This window comes from Delphinapterus leucas, chromosome 5 (genome assembly GCF_059928025.1).
Source record: "Delphinapterus leucas isolate spDelLeu-1000000601 "Yukka" chromosome 5, BTC_Dleu_Yukka2, whole genome shotgun sequence".
Classification (NCBI taxonomy): domain Eukaryota; kingdom Metazoa; phylum Chordata; class Mammalia; order Artiodactyla; family Monodontidae; genus Delphinapterus; species Delphinapterus leucas.
In genome coordinates, this window is record NC_143133.1 from 1,985,489 (window position 1) to 2,005,043 (window position 19,555).

General features: G+C 55.6%; 1 protein-coding gene across 1 annotated transcript in view; it reads left to right on the forward strand.

Moving 5' to 3' along the window:
- Positions 1-17,260: 17,260 nt before the first annotated feature.
- Positions 17,261-19,555, forward strand: part of SH3BP2 (SH3 domain binding protein 2) — a 40,273-nt gene continuing 37,978 nt past the window's right edge. The window contains exon 1 of the mRNA XM_022554788.3: positions 17,261-17,367. The gene's annotated coding sequence lies outside the window, so the exon portion shown is untranslated. The remainder of the gene's footprint in view (positions 17,368-19,555) is intronic.

Here is a 19,555-nt window from a genome sequence, read left to right on the forward strand (position 1 = left end):
AAGCCCATGCACCACAACTACTGAGCCTAAGTGCCATAACTACTGAAGGCCACGTGCCTAGAGCCCGTGCTCCACAACAAGAGAAGCCACCGCAATGAGAAGCCCGCAAACCACAACGAAGAGTAGCCCCCTCTCACCGCAACTAGAGAAAACCCACGTGCAGCAACGAAGACCCAATGCAGCTAAAAATAAATAAATAAATAAATACATGTATAAAAAAAAAAGTCAGGCCAAAGTGCCAAACGAGTAGTTACGGACAAAGCAAGGCCTTAACAGAAAGGACAAAGCCTTTAAACAGATCCCGAACAAGACCTGGAGAGCTTCAAAACACAGAAAGAACGGACTCAAATCCAAAAGAGAAACTTACCCTCCAACTCGGGGGTCGGCGAGAAAGCTGTGAGCTCCTTGGGCTCTGTGGGTACCGCACCTGTTTGCTCATCAGGCTCTGAGTTGCCCTGGGACCTCCATATCATGTTAACCCAAAACATGAAACCACCAGTTATTTTTACCAGCAAAACCAGTTTATTTGGGAGCAACAGAGAATTGCAACTCACGACATGCAACCTGGCACACTACATGCAGGTGCAATAAAGCAAAGAGGAAACTCTTTTATAGAGGAAAAGGGGAAGCTGGGAGGGGCTCTTCTAAACAAAGAGTCCATTGGAGGAAACTGGGAGATCAAAGCATAGTTGCTTCTCATTGGCTGGGTTGTGACAGCCTCTCACTGGCTGTGTTGCAGGGCAAGGAGAAAATCTTTCTTCCTCCTGCTGGGGGTAAGGTAGTGTCCCTTCCTGCAGGAGACTCAGGATTCGTCTCTTCCCTTGCGATCTGTATGGATGTCCAGTGGTTTGCATTTGAGAGCTCCCCCTTCTGGCCTTCTGACTCCAGTTTAGTGAGGTTTCCCTTTATTAATTTTCGCACTACCTCCTTAGAAATCCAGTTCATCTCGGGGACTTCCCTGGTGGTCCAGTGGTTGAGACTCCGTGCTCCTAATTCAGGGGGCGTGGGCCTGATCCCTGGTTGGGGAACTAGGATCCCGCCTGCTGCACGGTGCAGCCAAATAAATAAATAAATAAAACAGTGGCTATGTAAATCAGCCATACTTAAATAATAATAAAAATAATACATTTTAAAAAAAGAAATCCAATTCATCTCCCTCCTTTGCTGATTTTCTTCTTGGGTTCCCTCTTTGACAGCCTTACAAGATTTAAAAAAAAAGACTTTCACCATCAGCTTCCCCACATCCATTATATTTAGCAGACTGTTACGTGATTTCCATTAGTCCAGATCACAAACAGGTGAAGTCCACTTGTTTTTAGCAAGTTCAAAATCCACACAAAGACTGGGTGATTTGGGCGTAATTTTTTTTTTTTTTAACTTTTGGCTGCATTGGTTCTTAGTTGCGGTGGTCGGGCTTCTCTCTAGTTGTGGCACGTGGGCTCCAGGGGGCGCAGGCTCAGTCGTTGCAGTGCGCGGGCTTAGTTGCCCCACCAGGGATTGAACCCGAGTCCCCTGCATTGGAAGGCAGATTCTTAACCACTGGACCACCAGGGAAGCCCCTGGATGTAATTTTATAGAAGGACTTCTTAGTGTGTAACACCGCCTTCCAGCTTCTGGGGTACCAGAGCCTAGTGGGGAGCAGGAAACAGGGTTCCCATCAAGACACCCTATCCACCAAGCAGAGCCATCTGGGGGGCAAGTGCTCTCAGGACTGGCCCTGGACCAGCTCCTGGGAGACAGCCCCTAAGCCCCGGGAATATCCTGCCTGGCAAGGGTATGTTTGCTCACCTGGAGGCCTTGGGTCACATCAGATAGTCTGTGCTAGCAGTGTGATGTATGGCAGGGGCTGTGGGCCATGATGTATCATCTTGACCTCCGGAGGGGCTGGAGGTTGAGTAGCCAGGGCCAGTCACATCAGGGCTGCCCACCGGCATTGAGGCCGGGTGAGCTCCCCGGGTTGGCAGCTGGGTGATATGGCTGAAAACCTAGGGGTGGGCCAGGCAGCTGCACCCAGCCTGCACCAGGCTGGCCCGGGCCCTCCGTGTTTGGTTGGTGACCGAGTACGCTTCTCGCCACCTCTACCCTGGTCCCCCTGCCCTCTTGCAGCTTGAAATGTTTCTCCCATGAGGTCGTGGATCCCCCCTTGTCCAGCTTTCCTGGCCAGCAGCAGGTGTTCTATGACATGACGCATCCTCTGAGCAGCAACGTGGGTCCTCTCTGCAGTGGGTGGGAGCGGCCCCCCCAAAAGGCAGGTCCACGTCCTATGACCCCCAGAGCCTGTGAATGGGACCTTATGTGGAAAGAGTCTTGCAGATGGGATTTAATTTGAGGATCCCCAAATGAGATCATCCTGGATTTTCTGGATGGGCCCTAAATCCAATGACATGTGTCCTTATAAGGGAACGGAGAGGAGAAGCCCAGACACACAGAGGAGGCCGTGAGGAGACAGAGTCATGGAGTGATGCGGCCACAAACCGCGGAAGCGGGCAGACACCAGCAGCTCAACCGGCACAGTCCGCTCTGCCCGCCTCGGGCCCACTCGTGAGCCCCACCGCCTGGGCGTGGCACCCCTCCCCACTCTGTCAAGACCCCTGCTGAGACTGACAGCTCAAGAGCCCCCCCCGACCCCGTCACCCAGCGTCCCAGAGGAGGCCATCCTTCCTCCGCCCACAGCTCCCCACGCGCCCCTGGATCTCAGGTGTCCTGTGCCCACGTCACAGGGTGTGACCCTGAAAGAGGAAGGGGCCTCGGCCTCAGCGCTACTGGCTTTGTTTACCGTTTTGTATTGTTTTGCCCTGATGCGTGGGACCTTCGCGCATCGGAAAGTGGAGGCAGACCGTGGGGTGGGCGCGTGTGTCACACTGGGATTGGGGGCGCAGAAGAAGGAGTGGCGCGCCCAGGGGGTGGGCCTCACAGAACTGACCGTGCTGGGTCAGCTCCCAGAAGAAAGGCCCTCCCAGGCCCAGCGTCCCTGCCCCCTGTCCACCATCCCCACAGCACCCCAGGACTCCCCAGGTCCCACTCAGCAGGGAGACTGCACTAGGGGCAGGGGGGTCCCTACCGCACCCACCCTTTCACGTCCCTCACCCCTCCTTCTCTGACCCCCGCCAGGACTCCCAGCTCTACCCCTACCACTCTTCCCGGCTTTTGTCCAGAGAGGTCACGACAGGCAGGTGACCTGTCACTGGACACCAAAAGGGAGGAGGGAGCCGTGCAGGATCTGGCGAAGGAAACTTCTAGGCAAGCGGACAGCCAGGGCAAGGCCTCAGCGGCCAGTGCTGGGCCTGATCAGGGGCCGGCCGGCAGGGAGCAAGCAGGAGGGGCATGGGAGGGACCAGACAGGGTGGGCATTAGGCTCCGGGCCTGGGTCTTCCCCAAAGCCCTCCGCAAGCCGTGTGCACACAGGGCTCCATCGTCTCATTCCCGCTCTCCCGCCCACAGTTCCAGAGGGAAGCTTCTTCTCCTTGTCCTGCCGATGGAACCTGGACAGCAGGGGAAGGACACGGAGGTCACCCCAGTGCTGCGTCTGAGCAGCTTGCAGTGATCGTCTCATTTGCCCCTGAGAGGCCGGCAAGAGAGAGGAAATGCCAGCCGCTTAAAGAGTCTAGGCCCCTGAAGCTGAGATGGGTGAAGCACCGTCGGGGAGCCGGAGGCGACCTCTTGCTTCTATCCCCTTGGCCCGCTCTGTGCACGTGACCTCTCTGACCTCACCCCCTCTCCCCATCAGTGGGTATGGGCAGTGGGCAGTGGAGACTCAGCAGGAAGAGCCGGAGGACACTCAGGGTGGGTACAGGCCCTGGGAGGGCCCTCCGGCCACCCGACCTCTGGCCACACTGCCCAGGGGCCCACCAACGGCCCACCTGGAGGAACGACCCCTGACCAGGTGCCCACAGTCATTTCTTGACTGAGTGATCAGAATGCAAATTCTGAGGGATTCCTATTCGGTTCCAGTGGGCACAGGTGCCTCAGGGCAGCCCGGCTCCTGGGCAGAGCTCAGGGCCATCTGACACCAAGGAAGGGGCCAGGCGCAGCGGAGGAGACCCGGGGCCACTCTCCTCTGGGCCGCCTCCTTCCTGAGACCGCTCTCTGGGCCCCAGGATGCCTGGGGCGGCACCCTCAGCCCCGGGGGGGAGGGAAGGGGCCCTCCCGCGAGTGTCCACAAGGGGGTGATGTGGCCCAGCACTTCCAGGGACCAGCGGACTGGGCACCTGAGCTTTAGACAGAACCAGAGTGTGTGTGAACACCCCTCCCCAACGACTGAGCACTGGGGCCCGCACCCCAACTCCTGGCTGCGGCTGGGCACTCGGAATCCACCCCTGCTGGCCCCGAACCTCTCCTCGTGCCACTCAACAATCTTGTTCACCTCCAAGCTCACCCCAGAGGTAGAGACACCAACCTGCTCGCCCTCGTGGGCCCAGGTGCACTAGGGGGAGAATTTGACCTTGGTCCTGTTGATCTAAAGTGTGGTTCAGAACTTACGGTTATTCTTTTTCTGACTTACTTCACTCTGTATGACGGACTCTAGGTCCATCCACCTCACTACAAATAACTCAACTTTGTTTCTTTTTATGGCTGAGTAATATTCCATTGTATATATGTGCCACTTCTTCTTTATCCATTCATCTGTTGATGGACACTTAGGTTGCTTCCATGTCGTGGCTATTGTAAATAGAGCTGCAATGAACATTTTGGTACATGACTCTTTTTGAATTATGGTTTTCTCAGGGTGTATGCCCAGTAGTGGGACTGCTGGGTCGTATGGTAGCTCTGTTTGTAGTTTTTTAAGGAACCTCCATCCTGTTCTCCATAGTGGCTGTATCAATTTATCAATTTACATTCCCACCAACAGAGCAAGAGTGTTCCCTTTTCTCCACACCCTCTCCAGCATTTATTGTTTCTAGATTTTTTGATGATGGCCATTCTGACCGGTGTGAGATGATATCTCATTGTAGTTTTGATTTGTATTTCTCTAATGATTAATGATGTTGAGCATTCTTTCATGTGTTTGTTGACAATCTGTATATCTTCTTTGGAGAAATGTCTATTTAGGTCTTCTGCCCATTTTTGGATTGGGTTGTTTGTTTTTTTGTTATTGAGCTGCTTGTAAATTTTGGAGATTAATCCTTTGTCAGTTGTTTCATGTGCAAATGTTTTCTCCCATTCTGAGGGTTGTCTTTTGGTCTTGTTTATGGTTTCCTTTGCTGTGCAAAAGCTTTTAAGTTTCGTTAGGTCCCATTTGTTTATTTTTGCTTTTATTTCCATTTCTCTAGGAGGTGGGTCAAAAAGGATCTTGCTGTGATGTATGTCATAGAGTGTTCTGCCTATGTTTTCCTCTAAGAGTTTGATACTGTCTGGCCTTACATTTAGGTCTTTAATCCATTTCGAGTTTATTTTTGTGTATGGTGTTAGGGAATGTTCTAATTTCATATTTTTACATGTAGCTGTCCAGTTTTCCCAGCACCACTTATTGAAGAGGCTGTCTTTGCTCCATTGTATTTCCTTGCCTTCTTTATCAAAGATAAGGTGACCATATGTGTGTGGGTTTATCTCTGGGCTTTCTATCCTGTTCCATTGATCTATATTTCTGTTTTTGTGCCAGTACCATACTGTCTTGATTACTGTAGCTTTGTAGTCTGCTAATACATATATATGGAATCTAAGAAAAAAAAAAAAAGGTCATGAAGAACCTAGGGGTAAGACAGGAATAAAGACACAGACCTACTAGAGCATGGACTTGAGGATATGGGGAGGGGGAAGGGTAAGCTGTGACAAAGTGAGAGACTGGCATGGACATATATACACTACCAAACATAAAACAGATAACTAGTGAGAAGTAGCCGCATAGCACAGGGAGATCAGCTAGGTGGTTTGTGACCACCTAGAGGGGTGGGATAGGGAGGGTGGGAGGGAGGGAGATGCAAGAGGGAAGAGATATGAGAACATATGTATATGTATAACTGATTCACTTTGTTATAAAGCAGAAACTAACACACCATTGTAAAGCAATTATACTCCAATAAAGATGTTAAAAAGAAAAAGGAAGCCCCCGCACCGCAACGAAGAGTAGCCCCCGCTCGCCGCAACTAGAGAGAGCCTGCGCACAGCAACGAAGACCCAACGCAGCCAAAAATAAAAATTAATTAATTAATTAATCAATTGAATAAAATTTAAAAAGATAAAGGCTTTCACATATCAGTTTTCATTAAAAAAAAAAAAAAAAAAGAATCCACCTGCTAATGCAGGGGACACGGGTTTGAGCCCTGGTCTGAGAAGATCCCACATGAAACTAAGCCAGTGCGCCACAACTACGGAGCCTGTGCTCTAGAGCCCGCGAGCCACAACTACTGAGCCCGCGTGCCACAACTACTGAAGCCCGCGAACCTACAGCGTGTGCTCCGCAACAAGAGAAACCACCACAATGAGAAGTCCACGCACTGCAACAAAGAGTAGCCCCCGCTCCCAGCAACTAGAGAATCCCGCGTGCAGCAGCGAAGACCCAGTGCAGCCAAAAATTAAATAAATGAATAAATTAATTAATTTTTTTTAAAAAAAGAAACAGGCCCTGGCACACTGCCCCCCCCCCCCAGCTCCTCCCTCCAGGATGGTGTCTAGGAGGATTGGGAGGGGAACTCACGGGTCCCAAGGCTTTGGGGAAGGCGGCCCCTGCCGTGGCACAGACCTTGGGTGAGCTGGTTTGTGTTGACTGGTCTCCATGGTGATGACACTTGTCCTCCCGATTGCAGGCGTCCTCTGCCCTGAACCCCACTCTGCCTTCCTCTGCCCATGCCCTCCCTCTATGGGAGGGGTCCATATGGTCATTCAGAGCCTGCGCTTCACTACTAAACCACTCTCTGGGGGCCGGGACGTGGAATTCCCTGGGCAAATGGCCCTGGGCAGGCCTCGTCCCCAGCTCTGTCACACTGAAGGTGGATTACACCGCTGGTTGTGTGGCCCTGGTGAGCTGTAGACAGAGCTCAACAGGGAGCTGGGGTGGACACTTTGGGGGTGTAGAGCGGGGAGCCTGAAGGCCACAGAACAGGGCCCACTCTCCTGCTCTGTTGGAGGTTCATGCAAAGAACTCAGGGAGCCCAAGACTGAACCCAGACCTGGCCTTCCAGGGTGCTGCAAGCTGGATTTGCTGTTAAGCAAGGAGAGAGTATGTCTAGGTCATGGTTTAGAGCTTGACGTGTAGCTCTGAAATATTTAAACACGTGGACTGTGGATCTCCTTGGGCAGCCTGATGGGACACACCTCTGGCACTTCCCTCCCCTCAGCTGTCCTCTCTCCCCCCACAATCCGTGACCTTTTGTTTTCCTGACGCTCTGCTACCGAGAGCATCCCAGCCACACCACGGGAGAAGTCTTCGTTCTGCCCTGGCTCAGCTGTGGCTTCACTAAAGGGGGCGAGAAAGGAGCGTGAACAGTTACTCCCCAGGCCTTGGCAGGCCCGGGGCTGCTGCCTTGCAGCACGTCGTGGTGTTGGAGCACTTGCTCCCTCCTCAGCAGGCTAAGAGGGATAGTGGTGCTGGAACAGAGGTTGGTGGTAACATGAAGTAGGACCTTTGAGCAAGGACTTGTAGGACGCGAAGGCGCGAGGAATGCAGCTTCTGGGGTAAGAGCGCTCCAGGCAGAGGGAACGGCTGTGGAGAGGCCTGGACTCAGCCCGCTGTTGCTGGCCTCCCGGATGCAGGAAGGGCAGAAGGATGTGGCAGTCTCTAGGAGCTGCGAAAGTCAGAGCCTCTGGAAGGAATGCAGCCCTGCAGACACCTTGATTTCAACCCGTGTCAGACTCCTGCCCTCCAGAACTGTAAGATAATAAATTTGTGTTGATTTAAGCCACTGAGTTTGACGTAATTATTACAGCAGCCAGAGGAAACACATACAGACTAGGGTGGGGTGAGAGGGAAACTGGAGGAGGACCTGGGGTCATGGGCCTGAGCGAGGAGAGTAGCGCTGCCCTCGCCTGGAGCGGGGGAGTGGGGTGGGGGGTAGCCACCTTGCCAGATCTCGGTTGCAAAATGAATGAATGTTTAGGCGTTCAGTAAATACGTATGCCATGCATGGTTGAGTAATGATTTGATGAGGCTGACCTGGGACCCCCAGTCTCAAGGGGTAGCTGGGGGTGGGGGGACGGGAGAGGGTCTTGCCAGTCTCCGGAGCTCAAGCAAGCTCTAGTGGCCCCTGCAGGATTGGGGCTCCCTCCGTTTTGTCCTGTCCAGCCAGCATGATAGGCATCCCTGGGCTGGACCGCAGGGTAACCCCAGCTCTGCGGGAGCAGCCCAGTGAAGGTGTGGCCTGCCCCCTCCTGCTGCCTTCCCCCGCAGGCAGCCTCCTAGCCCGGTCCTGCAGGCCCCGCCCTGCCCAGCACATGCACTATATATCCCTGAGAGTCCTCCTGGGAACATCACTTGTCTCTATCTTCCTCCATTTTCCAGACATGTTTAGTGCTGGGACATCTTCCCGGACCCTCTGGCCCTGGAGAGAGGATTCAGGACGGTTCTAAGCCTTCCTATGGGAGCAGAGGGGCCTGCACAGCCCCACCTTGGGCCAAGAAGCCCACTCTTGGGACCCTCAGTCTGCCCTTCCAGCCCTGGGCAGTAGGAGTCTTCTAAAGGGATTAGCAAGGCAGGGATCTCCCAGTCAGGGTCCCCAGGGCCAGGAGAAGAAGTGAGGACCCCAGCGGGGGCACTTGCAGGCTGGGCACCTTTGGCAGCCTCCAGGGGTGGGTGGGTACGGGACATGGCAACTGAGGATGAGCAGGGCAGGAAACCATCGCAGCCCTGGAGCAGGGAGCCTTGACAAATCTCTCCCCTCTCTGGCCTCATTGTTTGCATCTGTTCAATGGAGAGAAGCCGTGTGCAGCCTGCTTTTATAATTTATTAAACACACTTGTATCGAGGGCCTACAATGTGGCTCGTGGCCCCTGCTCCCAAAGAGGCCATCCCATCTGGATGAGAGTAATGTGCCTATAAACTGGAGGTGACCTCACCTGCGAGGGTGATGCCCACCAGAGCTCCCAGTGCCGTGGTCCCTGGGCTACATCGTGACGGTGGCTCTTAGGTTTTTTTTTTTTTTAAACAAAGCTTCTTTTTTTTTTTAAATTAATTAATTTAATTTGTTTATTTTGGGCTGCACTGTGTCTTCGTGGCTGTGTGTGGGCTTTTTCTAGTTGCGGCGAGCGGGGCCTACTCTTGGTTGCAGTGCGTGGGCTTCTCATTGCGGTGGCTTCTCTTGTTGCGGAGCACGGGCTCTAGGCACGCAGGCTTCAGTAGTTGTGGCACGCAGGCTCTAGAGCGCAGGCTCAATAGTTGTGGCACACGGGCTTAGTTGCTCTGAGGTATGTGGTATCTCCCCGGACCAGGGCTCGAACCCGTGTCTCCTGCATTGGCAGGCGGATTCTTAACCACTGCGCCACCAGGGAAGCCCGCCTCTTAGGTCTTTGTTGCCTCTGTTCCTCGTTGGAGCCATTTTCCTCCTCCCAGGAGCCACCCACCCACACAGCGGAATGTCTGTATTTCATTCCCAGACAGAGCCTCTTTCTTGGCTGTCAGCAAGGGTATTGGCTAATATTTGAGGTGTCAACTGATAACCAAGCTGTTACCTGTTAACTCTGGTGTTGAGTGACAGCAAAGTGTTACCTTTGAGTTAAGATGTTTGATGTTAAAGCTTAACGCTGATTGGAGTTATCGATAACAAAGAGATTTTTGAAGACAGAGTCTGACGAGGGCAGGCAAACCCAGGGAGGGAAGCTCTTAGGGTGGCGAGTCAGGTCACAGCAGGCTGGGCTCCCCAGTGCTCGCTGAGGCTCCTGGGGAAGCTCCTCCCTGGGTGTAAAGTCCCTTCTGGCGGGAACAGACCAGGAAGATACCATCCTCATGAGCACCTGGGGAGCTGGGGCTCAGAGGGAGAGACTAACTCTAGCCTTGGTGATGCCAGGGTAGAGGCAGGGCTCCCCATGTCCCCATGACCCCAGCGCCTCACACTCCCCTGGAAAAGGCTCAGAATTGATGGCCCTGGGAGCCTCTATAAGTTGAGTGAAACGGACACGAAATAAGCAGGGCTGGTTGGAAATAGGGCAGAGAGCCAGATCCTCCCACAGCCCTCATCCACAGCCAGGCCTCTGGACCACCCCCACCCCCAGGCCACGCACTGAAGGCTCCTTCCCTGGGTGGGCCAACAGAGGGTCTCTGGACTGGCGGACATCAGTGCACATTTACATAATGCTGAGACACCAGCTGTGTCCCAGCCACCCACCCTCAGTGTCCAGAACCCTGGAAACCGGGTCTCGCCTCAAGACAGGATGTCAGAGGGATTTTCTTGGGGGAATCTGATCATCCAGGAGATCCTACCAGGTCACCGCACCGTCAGTGGGCCCAACCCTCCAGCCTGAGTAGCCAGCCAGTTTGAGCAGACGTCTGAGGGACCTCTGTAACATGGAAGATCGGGATAAAACACACAAGGAAAACGGGAACTGGGAGGAAACAGAGATGGCTGGGAGAAGACGACTTAGAAAAACCGTCATTAACATCCCCAGGAAGAAAAGAGAAAATGTTGTACTCATGAAACAAAAACCAGGTGCTATAAAGAAGGAACATTACGGAATATAAAGAACTTTTGGAAATTAAAAATACAATCATGGAGGGCTTCCCTGGTGGTGCAGTGGTTAAGAATCCGCCTACCAGTGCAGGGGACACGGGATTGAGCCCTGGTCCAGGAAGATCCCACATATCGCGGAGCAACTAAGCCTGTGCACCACAACTACTGAGCCTGCGCTCTACAGCCCGCTAGCCACAACTACTGAGCCCGTGCGCCACAACTACTGAAGCCCGCATGCCTAGAGCCCGTACTCCGCAACAAGAAAATCCACCATAATGAGAAGCCCGCGCACCGCAACGAAGAGTAGGCCCCGCTCATCGCAACTAGAGAAAGCCCGTGCACAGCAACGAAGACCCAACGTGGCCAAAAAAAAAAAAGTACAATCATGGAAATTGAAAACTCAGTAGAAGAGTTGGAAGATGAGGTTAAGGAAGTCTTGAAGAAAGTAGAGCAAAAAGCTGGGGGAAAAAAGTTGAAAATAAGAGAAAAACAGGAGAGGGAAGTATTAGAGAACTGGTCTAGGAGATCTGACATCTATACAATAGGAGTTCTAGAAAGAGAACTGGAGGGAAGAAAACAATCAAAGAAACAGTGGAAAAGATTTCACAGAAATTTGGGACTTCCCTGGCAGTCCAGTGGTTAGACTCCATGCTTTCACCACCGAGGGCCCGGAATCGATCCCTGGTCAGGGAACTGAGATACCACAAGCCATGTGGCCAAAAAAAAAAAGATTTCACAGAAATTAAACCTGAGTTTCCAGATTGAAAGGAGCCACTGAATGCTCAGATCCAAACACGAAAATAGATGCACAGTAAAGGCACAGCAAAGGGGAATTTCAGAACACTGGACACAAAGAGAAAAGAAAAGACCGTACAAGCGTCCACAGAGAAATGACAGATGACGTACAAATGACTAAGATCAGAATGATTTCAGACTTCTCACAGCTGGAAGGCGATGGATAAAATCTCTCAACTCTGAAGTTAAATGCTTTCTAAGCCAAAATGCTATACTCGGCCAAACCATTAAGAGTGAGGGTAGAAGAAAGATATTTTCAGAACGATAAGGTCTCAAAAAATTTACATCCCTGCACCCTTTCTCAGGAAGCTACTTGGTGTGTTCCACCAAACAGGGGGAGGAAAGCAAGAAAGAGGAAGTCGTAGGAAGCAGGAAGCAGGGGATCCTGCCGGGGAGCAAAGGATGAAGGGGACTTCAGGGTGCTGGTGTGGTGGTCCCAGACTGCAGGCTGTGCCCCAGCTGAGAAAGCAGAGTCTATTTCCAGGTGATAGAATACCTGATACACCGGGATGCCTCTGGGGAGATTTGAACTTTTGGCAGAATTTGGAGTTGAATTAGTATTGAGAATTAAACAAAATAAAAAAGATGACATTAACTCCAGGGAAACGAGAAGTTGAGCAAGGAAGGAAAAGTTATCACAATACATTATGTGGCTCAGACATGAACAGTGTTTATGTAGTATCATGAAGATGTCAGCCATGGCCGTTGATCTGAACAAAATGAAGGTATGATGATTTTGGAGGTCAGGAAGTCGCAATGTAAGTGTGTGGTCTGGGGATACAAAGGTGAAACCAAAAGAGTGAGTTAAAAGTTGCATTGGAAGATGAGGGTTGGGGGACTGCTGTGTTTTGTAAGAAGGCTTGTAAAACTCGCTCTTTAAATTGCATGCATGTATAACTCGGATAATGAGTAGAAACTAAATTTAAAACACACACCCTAGGGACTGCCCTGGCGGTCCAGCGGTTAGGGCTCCGTGCTTCCACTGCTGGGGACCCAGGTTCGATAACTATCCTGCAAACTGCATGGCAAAAACAAACAAACAAACAAACATACACACACACTCTAATGAGTTACGTGCTCAATTTTACCTTGTTGGTACATCAGCAGGATGTGAACTTGTGCTTCAGGGTGGACTCATTTTGGGGCAGCTCTGGAAAGAGTGAATACAGATTCTCCTTATAATAGGTGAATACGTGAATGTATATTCATGCTGCTGTGGGCTATTGACGTGCCACGTGAGAGTTTTATCTTCAAAAAGCAAAAAATGCTATCTCATTTTTCCCATTGGTATTTATTTAATTACTAGTGAGGTAGAACCTGTCTAAACGTGTCTTACTGGTCACATATAGCTATTTTTTATGAATTGCTACTTGTGCCCATTTTCAATTCAAGGTAGAAACTTGTAAATAACTTATAAAAATGCTTTGTATATTTACCCCTGGTTAATGCATGTACTTTGCACGTATTCCTTCCCAGTTTACAGTTTTCCCTTCAATTTTGTTTGTGGTGTTTTTGACATTCATCTTTTTGGGGTCACTTTTATGCTGCCATACCTACTGGTTCTTTCCTTTATACACTCAAATGCTAGTTATTTTCTCTTTGGTACCTAGAAATCCTGCCTCATCTCCATAGTATAGAATCATCTACATTTTCTTTTAATAGGTTTTTGGGGGGTTTTCCCTTCGCATTTTAAGTCTGGTGTGGCTGATGTTTATGTTGGCATAAGATGTGAGGTAGGTCTCTTTCTCTACCTAATGATCAACCAGGCGTTCCAACACTATTTACAAATGAGATAAGCAGGCACAACTTGAGATAAGCAGGCTCTGAATTTTTTGAAACATGTAACAGAAAAAAAAAAATGCGACCTTGTGTTTCTGAGTGGTTCTGTGGGAGCTGCACACAGGCTCTGCAGACAGACTTGCTGGGCTAAAGCCCCACTCCCCCAAGGGAGTCCCAGGGAAGGCCATGGGTGCGCCCCCCAGACTGGGCCCAGTTCAGCCCCACCTCACTCCCCTCCGGGCCTTCCTCACAGGCTGATCCCAGCTTCCCTGTGACGGAAACCTCTCTGCTCCTGAGTCTTCATTGTCAGGCAGACTCTGCCCACTTCCCCTGACACCCTAGGGCTGCACCTCCTTTCCCCCCGCCAGGCCGGTCCCGGGCTGGGCACTGCTCACAAGTTCTCTGGGGGTGGACCCTGTTCATCCCACCGTCAGAGGACAGGAGGAGGCGGGCTGTGGGCAGGGGCTCAGAAGCAGGGCAGGCTGGACCGAGCCATCCTCAGCTACTGGGCTGGGTGCCGGCCCGGGTACTAAGCTGGGGCACAGGGGACCCCCAGCTCAGTCCGGGTGGTGATGGAAGCACAGGCGGGCATTGTGGTGTCAGGCTGCCTTTCACAAGTTGGGGTGATGGGCCAGATGGTGGCATGTTTAATAGGGTAGTGACCTAGGGCAGCAGCTGGGGGCCTTCAAGCGGCCTACTGTGGTTTGAGGGACCCACAGGAGTGGGAATGGAGGCCAAAATCTACTCTTGAGGCTGGACGAGGGAAAGTAGGAAGGGGGTGGTCCCCTGGGGCCCTGGGCTGAGCCGCTGGCTGAAGGTCTGGGGACACCCACCCAGAACCAGAGAGGGGGCCAGCCAGGTGGTGGGTTCCGGGAGCCTGGTGGGCTCCTGCCAGGCAGCCTGATGTCACCTGCAGGGCAGGCCTTGGGGAGCTGAGTCCCTCCTGGGGGTCCGTGCTCCTGGGAGCCGCCCAGGCTTACCCTTGTTCCTCCCACCTCTGGTCCAGGGGGGCTTCACAGCTGCAGAGGCTACCTCACCCCCTCTCACCTCAGGCACCTCATCCCAGTGTCCAGCGCTGTCCAGGGAAGGGCTGGCTGCCCCCGACCCCGGGCTGGGGAGGCCACTGGGGCCCCCTGAGGGCGACGTCAGGCCTTTGCATCCTGAGGGCCACAGCTTCCCCTTCCCAAGCCCCACATGGGCTTCCCCTTCCCGACCCCAGCGCCTTCCTGGAAGTCACGTGGTCCACGGGGTGGGGGGGCAGGGGCTGCCAGGACGTGAGTGTTTGGGAGGGAGGAGGGCAGAGAAGGCTCCTGTGTACAAAACACCCACCTCCCCACCACGAGGGCGGAAGCCACCCGAAATAGAATGGGTTGCTTTCAAGCTCCAAACTGGGCTCCGGAGGCAGTAAAAATAGAAACACGGGTGTCTGCGTGGGCCGCGCATCCTCCACCTGCGGGGCTGGTGTTTTAAAATAGATCTTCCTAGTGGGGCCTGCCTGACGCCTGGCAGGTAGAAAATTCACCCAAACAAACCTCGTAAAAGCAGCTGATCCGGGCTTGGGGGTGCTGGTGGAGGCCCGCAGTCAGGGCGCAGCCTGTGGGGAAAGGGAGCGGGGCACTGGCCGGCCCTTGAGCTGGCCTTACAGCCCCATGACTCCATTTTCCTCCTGCCCCCGGGCTTTGCAGAGGCTGGGCGCCGGCCAGGGGAGCCCTTCCAGGTCACCAGGGCCAGCTCAGGCCTGCTGGCCAATGGCGAGGAGGTGCTGACCCACGCACTCAGGCCAGGCCAGAACTGGGCAGGAGGTGCAGCAGGCAGGTGGGTGCAGGCCCTGCCCTCCGGGTGCTCACAGCGGGCCACCCGGCTACAAGCCCATGGGCTGGGCCACCACCCGCTGAGGGCGGCCTCCGAGCAGGAAGGAGGACCCTGTGCTGGGACCCAGAGACGGCTGACAGGGCCCTGCGCCCAGGAGCGATGCAAGAGGGAGGAGGCCGGCGGGGGGGTGGGGGTGGGCAGAGGGGAAACCAGCCGCAGGAGCTATGGCTCGGACAGAGGCTGGACGACACGCCCCGTCTCTAGCCCAGTGCACGGTCATCCTGTGAGCCACCCTCCCCTGCCTGCTCTCTGGCCCTGGCGCCCACTCTGCTGCCCTCCCCTTTGGTTCCAGCAAAGGCAAAACACATCCACCTCCCGCACAGGGCAAGGCGGTGCAAGAGAGCACCAGGGCCGGGCTGGGATGTGGGAATGGCCTGGAGCCCAAAGTGGACGGCCCCTGCCCAGCCTGTCCTCCCTGCCAGGGCACAAACTGGCAGCGAGTCCCCTGGAGCGGGTCCCAGCCCCGGGCCCCGGCCTCACAGCCACTGCAGCAGCCTTTCTGGCCTCCCCACAGCGCAGCAGGCAGAGCCCCTCAGCCTCACTCACTCCCCTCCCTCACCAGCTGGACTGTGGAGCCAGAGCCCCTGCCCAGGGCAACTCCCAGCGGCCTCCCCTTGGAGGGTCTGGGGTGGGTGGGGACTCGCTTCCCGCCGTCCCCTGCCAAGCGGGCGAGCTGCCAGAGGGTACAGTGGTGTCTTTTCCCAGTGGACACAGCCACTTGGTTCTGGCCTTTCCCACCTCCCCCCACCCTCAGTTAACTTCTCTGACCCCGAGTGTGCTGCTGCAGCCAGGTCTCCTCTTTCTGGGGCATGGGACCCGTTGCTGGGCAGCTCTGGGACAGGTGGACAGTGACACGGCCCAAGTTCTGTCCAGCTGCAACTCTGAGCACCCCTCAGGGACCTCGGCCTCAGCATAACTCAAGTCCAGCCCCTGGATGCCCCCCACCCTTCCTGGTTTGGAGTAGCTGGTCCAGCCCCTGCCGTTGCTGCCCTGCTGGACTCTGGCCCTTCGTGCCCAGTGCAGCACAGAGGGGCAGACCTTGGCCTCCCACCCGGACAAGGCTCAGCCTCTGCTGGGCTGGCCTTCTGCTCTCCCTCCCAGCCCCTTCAGGCCCCAGCCAGATCCTGTCCTTCCCCTGCTCACAGCTTCCTAGGCTCTGGGACCAGGGATCCCATCCCCTCCACCGCATCATGCCGCAAGCCATTGACCCCTGCCCTGGAAGGCTCCAGTCCCCTGCAAGCTTGCTGGCCTTGTTTCCTCTCCCAAGAATACCTTCACTCTATCTCCACCACTTACCCCACCCCTTGGGGCTCCCCTCAGGAAGACATTTCCTCCCAGAAAGCCCTTTCCCCTACAGGATCTGACAAGCCCCCTTTTCCCTAGGCCCCTGCCCCTTAAACAGGGTAACCTGGGTCTAAAGCTGGACTTGTGTCCCCCCTCCCCCCATGGCTGTGGGGAAGGGCCTTGGATGGGCACCTCCCAGGAGGTAAAATTTAAAGTACCCTGTTTTCTGGGCCTCGCACTCTTGGAACCAGAACCCTGGGCCCTGGGAGTCCAGACCTGGTACAAGGGCTGCGTCCCCGTTTGGAAGTGGCTGAAAAGTGCCCTAGAGGCCCTTCTGAAACAAGGGCGAGGTTCCAGAGGTTCGGTTCCCAGCGAGCCCTCTTCTGCCGGGGGCGGGGGAGGGGTCATCCGCTGCCCCTGCCCCTGGCCTCCTGACCTGAGTCAGAGGCCGCCTCCTGCTGCAGGATCAGGATCAGTGGGTTGGGGGGGCAGCGCCTTCTCCAGTGTGGCCACCAGGTGCCACTTGCATTTATTTACGGCGCATCTATTGTGTGCCGTGCAGGGATGGCGTGTCCACACCCGCAGCCAACTCCCGCCTTCTCCACGGGACCAGGAGTGGGGAAAGGTGGGGATTCCCCGGACTCCGACGTCTTGACCCCCCACCCCGCACCCAACCTCGAACTCCGAGGACGGCAGGCTGCGTCTGGGACCTCCGCATTGCAAAAGGAGTTGGTGGGATGGGCCCAGGGAGCCCGAGGAGGCGGGGCCCGGTTCTTTGGGAGAGGAGTCAAAGGGCGGGGTAGGATGGAAGGGGCGCGGCCCAGAGCCTCGGGCGGGGCCAGGTCGAAGGGGCGGGGCCGGGCGGACGGGGCGGGGCACGGGGCCGGGGCGGGGCCGGGGCGGGGCCAGGCAGAAGGGGCGGGCACAGCTCCGGGCGGGACCTGGCTCCTGGCTACCCGCCGGGAGGGCGGGAGCCTGGCGGCCCAGCCGGGAGCCGCTGCCGGGACGCAGGACCCGCGGGCTGGGAGCAGAGCCTCGGCAGGTAAGGCACGGCAGCGGGGCGCGGACGGGCGGGGCGCGATCGAGTCTTCCGGGCTGGCCGGAGTCCCCGGGGTCGGGGTCCTCTACGTAGGGCGGGCGGGGGGCGGTCAGCTCCAGCTCGCGCCAGGCCTGGCGGCGCCACTGCCCTAGGAAGCGCGCGGGCTCGGGGGTGCGCGGGGTGCACCCTGGAGGCCTAGGGGCGGGGGCGAAGGCGTCGCGTCTGTCCCGCGTCCCCCTCGTCCCTCTGGCCTCCGCTTCCCCAGGCCCCTGGGGCTCGCAGACCGCCGCAGGCCCGCATTACACGACCCACACATCCCGGCCTCCGAAGGCCCCGGGCGGGGAATTTGCTTCCACCTCCTCCCGGTAATCCAAACTTTCCTTCCCTCAAGCCGCGCAACGAAGGGTGGAGAAAAGCTGCCTGTTGGAGCTGACTCACACTGAAGTGTGAGTGACTGATAGCCCAGTGGCTCTGGGGGTATCTGCGACTCTTATTCTGGGGGACAGCGAGTGTCAGAGAGTTGGGGGTCAGGGACAACTGTCCTTCCACATGTGGGCCGGCCCCTCACAGCAGCCCGGCTCTTTCCTGCTGCTCTGGGCCTCCGCTTCCCCTGGTGAAGTGCTGACAGTGTTCCCACTGGGAGTGTTGAGGGGGCCTGAGCCCCGCTGCAGAGCCTGGAGCTCACTCCCCCTGCCGCCCTGCTGCACCCTGAGCGCCTCACATTCTCTCTCTGTGCCTCGGTTTGCTCATCTGTCAACACTGATGACGTCCGTGCCTGCTGGTCAGGTCATGCGGAGTAAAGGGCCCCTCTAAGTGACCCTGGCCTGGGGCGGGGTTCCGTGTGGGACCCCCGGGATTGCCGAGTCGAGGACACGCATGTGGTCTTGCTGACGAGGCAGGTAACCAGGCCCTAGCACAGAGGGGCTCAGGAAATGTTACTTGCCGTGATGATGATGTGTAGAATTTTTTCACGACAGTTTGACAGCCAAGGGAGCATGGCAAGTCCTGGAATCAGCGCAGATTTCCAGGTTTAAGTCTAGCCCAGCATTGACTTCAGTGTAACCCTGGGTCGGCCCTCTGCCCTCTCTGGCCCAGGCTCTGCGAGACCAGAGGAGGGGGCTGGGCTCCATTATCTCCTGGCTCTCCTCCCACTGTGTCCAATACCCAGGGCACCCACGCAGAGGGCCCTCTGGGAGTCAGGGCTCCACTCCAGGTAGACCAGGAGGCCAGGATGGGGGCTCCAAGGTGAGAATTCTGTCAAATTCCCCCTCCCTCCCCCCCCCCCCCCCAGCCACCACTCCATTACTTGGCTCTGTTCCCCGTGTTGGGGCACACCCTGGCCAGAGGCGGCAGGCAGAAGGACAGATGGGTAGATGGCCCAGGCTAGTCCCTGTTGGCCATCAGGAAAGAGGGGTGCTGACAGAGGGCCTGGCCTTTCTGGAGAGTCCCTCAGGCCTGCAGAGTCAGGGAGGAGCCCAACAAGGAGGCCAGCCTGGGAGAGATAGGAGGGTGGGCGGCTCCAAACCTCCCTTGGCCCTTCCTGTTCACATGGACAGAGGAAAGTGAGATGCTGAGTCAGCCCCCACCATCCCTCCCCCTACATGGATGCCCGCAAGCTTGCAGGCCTACATGGGGGAAGCCTGAGGGAGCACAGAGAGACACACCGAGTGGCTGGGTCCTGGCTTTGAATCCGGCTGCCACCATTTACTAGCTGTGTGATCCTGGCCAGGGGGCTTCACACTGCTGAGCCTCAGTTTCCTCATCTGTAAAATGGGGGTAGTGAACCACTTTCTGCCTTATAGGTGGTTTTGAATGTCCAGGGGCTGGTGGTGGCACATGGTTGGTGTTCAGTAACTGTGAGCCACTGGGGTGACTTCCCTGGCCCTCAGGGCTGGAGAGCAGGGATAGCTGGGCCACCTCTGCTTGGGAGTGGGGGTGGGACTGGGCCTGGAGAGATCTGGGGCAAAGGGCAGGCTCCTAGGTCCCTGCCCGCTTGGGTCTCATGGCAAAGGCTAGAGTGTCTTAGGAGTGGCCAGGCTCAGGGAACCACCTGGGTCCTCCTGGTTTCTGTCCTTGAAGCTCTATCATGGGACACCAAGGGTCAGTGACTGGCAGGCCCCACTCTCCCCTCATTGGCTGGCTAATAGGTGGCCTCAGTAAGGCCTGGGCATGCACATATGTGGTTCTCTAA